At 40.9% G+C, this 6,359-nt stretch overlaps 1 pseudogene; it reads right to left on the bottom strand.

The window, feature by feature from the left end:
• Positions 1-1,734: 1,734 nt before the first annotated feature.
• On the bottom strand, positions 1,735-6,149 carry LOC116620862 (annotated as a pseudogene).
• Positions 6,150-6,359: the final 210 nt, after the last annotated feature.

Raw genomic sequence — 6,359 nt, 5'->3', positions numbered from 1 at the left:
AGGCAAACGGGGAAGGAAAACGCGACCAACGGGTTTATTATATGGAGTCAATTTTTTCTATATGCGTTTTCTGGTTAGGAAAATCTTTGGATTACTCGCGTTATCCTCCTCGGTAAACGCTGGGAAACCGAGATGGATTATTCAAAATTTTCCTAACAAGGAAAATGCGATGAAAATACGACCAACGGGGTTATTATATGGAGTTAATTTTTCTTGCGTTTTCTGGTCGGGACAATCTTTTGGATTACTCGCGTTATCTTTCTCGGTAAACGCCAGGAAAACGAGATGGATTATTCCAAATTTTCCTAACAAGGAAAATGCGATGGAAATGCGACCAAACGGGATTATTATACGGGGTTAATTTTCCATTCGAGGTATTCGAATTCAGGCGCGCTACCCGTTGGGCCATCGAGGCAAACGGTAAACTTCGACGGAAAAAAATAAGGTATTTATATGGTACTTGTTGTAATCGAAGCATCGCGTCGAAAATTCGTGAAAAGACGGGACTCATTTGAAAAATAAGAGACCTTAGAATGATTCAACGAATTTACAATTTTGACAAAGTATTAAGTTCTAAATAAGCTTTTTCTCAAATAACTATAAAAAATTCTATCGACAATTTTTTCCTCTAGCGATAAAAGTATTTGATTCGACGAGGACAAAATAGATTGCTCATTTTTGGAAGGGGGTCATTTTTTATAGCTTTGAGCATAGGAACTCTAAATTTCAAATTAGATAGATTAGTGTTTGCGGTTGATTACAGTTAAGAATTGGTAATATAAAACTTAAATATTTAGAATTTTCAGGATTTTCTTTGATCATACGATAATTGATACCCCAAATTGAAGAAATTAATTCGAGGCCTTATAATGATTCAATCCAATTAGAACTGCGTCCCTGCTTTTGTTAACTGAAAAACTGACAAAAAATTATGTTCAAAAAATTCTATCGACAATTTTTTTCGTAAGCACATTTTTCCTTAGGGGTAATGCCGTAATTAACACACACAATTTGACACCTATCTCGGAAATATTTTATTGAAAATTATACAGATGATCATATTGAATAAGAAAAATAATAATATTGAACTGGTAACAGGGTAAAACAAGGCCCTAAAATAATAGAAAATGTGTCCATCAGAGGATTCCTGAACCAAGGAGGAACGCCTGGCGCTTTCGAAAATTGGTGTCACTTTTCGCTCGAGAGTGCGATATTATTTACATTTAATGTCAATATAACCTAAAGTCCATATAACCTTTCAGAGTTGATAGACTTTGTCAATTCTTTATATTTTCATCTTCCAAATGGTATGTGATTCGTATGGACCCTATAAAACACGCGTTCGCGCGAATAACTCAAATCTGTAATATTGAGGTATTTTGGTCAGCCTTCGGAAAAAAAGGCCGTGAACTAAAAGGCCCGGGTCCAGTCATTTGTGAGTACTGTTTACTTTCCCCCACGGATTTCCCCAAGGGAGCAACAACTAAATATAGATCATTTTGAGCAGCTCCAAAATAGTGTGTATAAATTTTCTCAAAAAGGCGAAATCATTGTATGCGGAGACTTAAATGCAAGGATGGATAACTTGGAAGACTTTACCGATTTATCTAACTCTGCATTTAGTTATCCGTTTCCGACGGTCAGGAACTCGAGAGATCAGAATTTCAACGCATACGGAAAATCTTTTGTAATGTATTTGAGAAAAACCTTAGGATCAAAACGAATAAACAGTAATGGCGGACTCTCGTTGTTTATTGCTGTTACCCAGAAAACCTTGCGGTCATACAAACAGGAATCCCAAACATTACATACTGCCCCACCCAAGTTTACAACTAAAAGATACTTGCTTGCTGAGGCCAGTAAAACTATCAAATTTATACACACAACATGTCAATAAGTAAAAAACAACAACAATGTCCATAACAAGTTCTTGACAAGTTGTCAATCCATCAGATCCGGAAAAATGTACACAGTGTGTGATATGCTGCTTAAAATTAACATACATAGTCTTTGAGGTGAGTAGGTGTGGTTTTGAGTCGAGTACTTCTTCGCAGAGTACTTGCAGGTTCAGAAGCTGGAAGCTCTGTCTTCTTCGGTTCCAATGAAGGTTCTGGAACTGTGATCTCAGGTTCCTTAAATTCCTCTGGAATCTGCTTGGGTACAGTTGTTTGCATTGGAACTTGGGCCAATTCTGTTGAACTCTGAAGATCATTAGCGACTGTGGGTGTGCTTGTCCTCAGGCGAAGATGGTCAACATGTCGTCGAAACACTCCACCTGAACTGAGTTGAACGACATACGAAACCGGTCCTGACTGTTGAATAATTGTTCCACATAACCACTTTGGACCATATGAAAAATTCTTGGCAAATACTGGGTCATTCACTTGAAATTCTCTGAGTGGCACTAGATTGTCGTGTTGTTTCTTCTGTGCGAGCTGTTTATCTTCTACACGAGTGCGAATTGTGTCCTGACTAAGGGGGTTTACCAGGTCCAAGCGCGTCTTCAGTTTCCGGTTCATTAATAGCTCACCAGGTGTTTTACCAGTGGTTGCATGAGGTGTGGTACGATAGCTTAGTAGAAATCTGCTTAACTTCGTGTCTAAGTTTTCCTTTTCCCCTCCCATCTTCTTCATTGTTTCCTTGAAAGTGCGAACATATCTTTCAGCAAATCCATTGGATGCTGGGTGTTTAGGTGCTGAAGTGATGTGTTTTATGCCATTCTCAGACATAAAAAGGGCAAATTCTTCACCTATGAAGGCAGTTGCATTATCAGATACAATGATATCAGGCAGTCCATGTACTGAGAAGCATTCTCTTAACTTCTGGATGGTTACTGCAGCAGTACTGGAGTTTGTCTTGAATACCTCGATCCACTTACTATAGGCATCACCGATCACCAGGAACATGTGTCCTTCGAAAGGTCCTGCATAGTCAATATGTATGCGAGACCAAGGTCTAGACGGCCACTCCCACGGATGTAGAGGTGCAGTAGAAGGTGCCTTAGCATTACTTTGGCAGCTTGTGCAATCTTTCACCTTTTGCTCAATATCCGCGTCCAGGCCAGGCCACCAGAAATAGCTTCGGGCTAACATTTTCATGCGAACCATTCCAGGATGTCCATCATGTAGTTCCTGGAGCAGCTTGACTCTTCCTTGAGGAGGAATGACTACGCGAGAGCCCCAGAGTAGACAGCCATCCTGACAGCTAAGTTGGTGCTTTCTATCAGAGTAGGGCTTGAACTCAATGCGATCATTTGAATTGGGCCAACCGGACATTACTTGGTGTCGTACTGCACTAAGAATAGGATCTTTTGAGGTCCAACGCTCAATGTCCTTGACTTTAACGGGTGTGTTGACTTCAAGATGATTCATTACAAACATAATGTCGCCAGGCACTGGAACATTTCTGGTTTCATTTGGCAATGGCAGCCGACTCAGGCCATCGGCATTACCATTTTTCTGGCCTTCTCGATATACTAAAGTATATGAGTAGCCTGACAGGAATACCGCCCACCTCAATATGCGTGGTGAGGCTGAGGTCGGTATTTGTTTAGTTGACTGTAGCAGACCCAGCAGGGGTTTGTGATCAGTGTAGATGGTAAAACTCCGTCCATATAAGTATGAGTGGAACTTCCTCACCCCGAACATGATGGCTGCTGCCTCTTTGTCGAGCTGTGAATAGTTCTTTTCGGCTGGGGACAGAGTACGTGAGGCATATGAAATAGGACGTTCAGTCCCATCATCCATCACATGTGAAATAACACAACCAAGACCATATGGTGATGCGTCACAAGCAAGGGTTAACTCTCTTTCCAAGCTGTAATGCACTAGAAGTTGTGAAGAGTGAAGTGTGGACTTGGCTTGGTTCCAAGATTTTTCATGTGCTTCACTCCAGTTCCAAGGTGTGTCTTTGACTAACAGCTGATGTAAAGGAGATAGTATTGTAGTGATGTTAGGTATGTAACAAGCGTAATAGTTAAGCATGCCTAAAAAGGCTTGCAGTTCTTTCAGATTAGAAGGTCTCGGTGACTCTTGAATTGCTTTGATTTTCTCGTCAAGGGGGTGGATACCATCTTTGTCTATGCGGTGTCCCAGGTAAGTGACTTCAGGTGCTTGAAAAATGCACTTCGAACGTTTAAGACGGACGCCAGCTTTGTCCAGACGTGACAGGACTTCTGTTAGACTTTTGAGATGATCTGCTGATGTCTTCCCGGCAATGAGAATATCATCTATTCGTACTACAACATTCGGAATACCCTGCAGTAAATTTTCCATTGTGCGTTGGAAAATCCCAGGGGCTGAGGCAATGCCGTAGCACAGTCTATTGTACTCAAATAGGCCTTTATGAGTGGTGATAGTGGTGTACTTCTTTGATTCTTCATCTAACTCAAGTTGTTGATAAGCTTGACTCAGATCTAGTTTTGTAAACTGCACTCCCCCTCCAAGTTGAGCTAGCAGATCCTCTGTTTTAGGAATTGGGTAATTGTCAAGTTTGCTAACTTGGTTCAAAGTAACTTTGAAGTCTCCACAAATGCGTATAGACTCATCAGATTTGACAATGGGCACAATGGGTGTTGCCCATTCCGAAAATTGAACTGGACGAATTGTTCCTTCTTCTAACAAACGGTCCAATTCTCTCTCTACCTTCTGACGTCGTGCATATTCTAACGTGCGAGGTTTGAAGTACTTGGGTTTGGCTTGAGGATCAACGTATATCTTTGCTTTCACTCCTTGAATTGTCCCTAGTCCTTCCTTGAATAAATTTTCATGTTTCTTTAGCAGGTCAGACACATCAGGGGATACAACTTGAACTAGGAAAATCTCTGGCCATGACAACTTAACATGTTGTAACCAATCTCGTCCAAAGAGACTGGGCACCTTGCCTTGTACAACTATAACTGGCAAGTGTTCAAAGAAGTCCTTGTACTTGACTTCCACTACAAGCTTTCCTAAAACTGGAATTGTCTCCCCGGTGTATGTTTTCAAGGTTAGCTTGGTATCTTGCAGATTGAGAGATGAACCCTCAATGTTCTTCAATTGATCAAAAATGTCCTCTCCGATTACTGAAAGTGATGCACCAGTGTCCAGTTCCATTTGAACTTTAAGACCATTTAATTCAACATCTACTAAATACGGATTTTGGCGGTTGCCTTGACTGACAGCAAACAATGGATATATATCTTCATCTTCTATTTCTTTATCAGTATCCAGGACATGAATTGCTGGTTTCCCTTGTTTTGGATGGTGGTTTGAATTTGGCTTGGTTGTCTCGGACGACTTTTTTGCTTTTTTGAGACATTTGGCAACAATATGTCCTTTCTTTTTACAATAATGGCCCGTGGCCTCCTTGAAACGACATTTTGACGGGTGGTGATTTTTTCCACAACGATAACACTCTTTATTTTCGCTTTTAGAACGCGGTAAGGGCGAAGAACTGACCTTTTTTACAGATGCAGACGTTGAATTTTACGTAGAAGGAGCAGGTTGAAGATCGGCCATGTGCTGTGCGGTCGTTTCCATAGACGAAGCAATGTCGTAAGCTTTTTTGAAAGTTAAGTTCTCTTCTGATAGCAAACGCCTTTGGATTCTTTCATTGTTAATTCCAGACACCAGACGATCACGCAGCATATTTTCCAGACTGCCACCAAAATTGCAGTATTCTGCCATGTTTCGTAGAGCCGCTACAAAGTCAGACACGTTCTCCCCGCTCAATCTGAAACGGTTATTGAACTTGTGCCGTTGCACGCTTTCACTCGGTTTTGGGTTGAAATGGCTCTTTACCAAGGTGCACAAGTCAGCATAAGATTTCTCTCCAGGTTTCGCTGGGGCCAGCAGATCAGACATTAATTTGTAGGTTTTTTTCCCTACCGAACTGAGGAGGATTGCACGGCGTATTTTCAAGTCATCGTCAGACGTAGTTACTCCATTTGCTTCAAAATAGAAGTTTAGACGCTCGATATACTGTTCCCATGAATCAGAATCTCTGTCGAATTCGTCTATTTTGCCGTAGGTTGCCATTTCCGAAATCCTCGTCGCCAAAAAATGTAATGTATTTGAGAAAAACCTTAGGATCAAAACGAATAAACAGTAATGGCGGACTCTCGTTGTTTATTGCTGTTACCCAGAAAACCTTGCGGTCATACAAACAGGAATCCCAAACATTACATCTTTAGCAGAGTTTTATAACAGTAATAATTTAATAGTACTGAATGGTAGGACAAGGGGTGATCATCTGGGCCAATACACTTGTTTTACATATAATGGAGCGATAACTTCATGATGTCCTGAGACACTCTCCTAATATGCTCATAGCTGTATTTTCGATGAAAAATACAAGCAACCATCAACTTGTGCTGGCTT

Source organism: Nematostella vectensis, chromosome 1, assembly GCF_932526225.1.
Source record: "Nematostella vectensis chromosome 1, jaNemVect1.1, whole genome shotgun sequence".
Taxonomy (NCBI): Eukaryota; Metazoa; Cnidaria; class Anthozoa; order Actiniaria; family Edwardsiidae; genus Nematostella; species Nematostella vectensis.
Note: the sequence above shows the minus strand (reverse complement) of the source record. Positions and strands in the feature narration are given on the sequence as shown.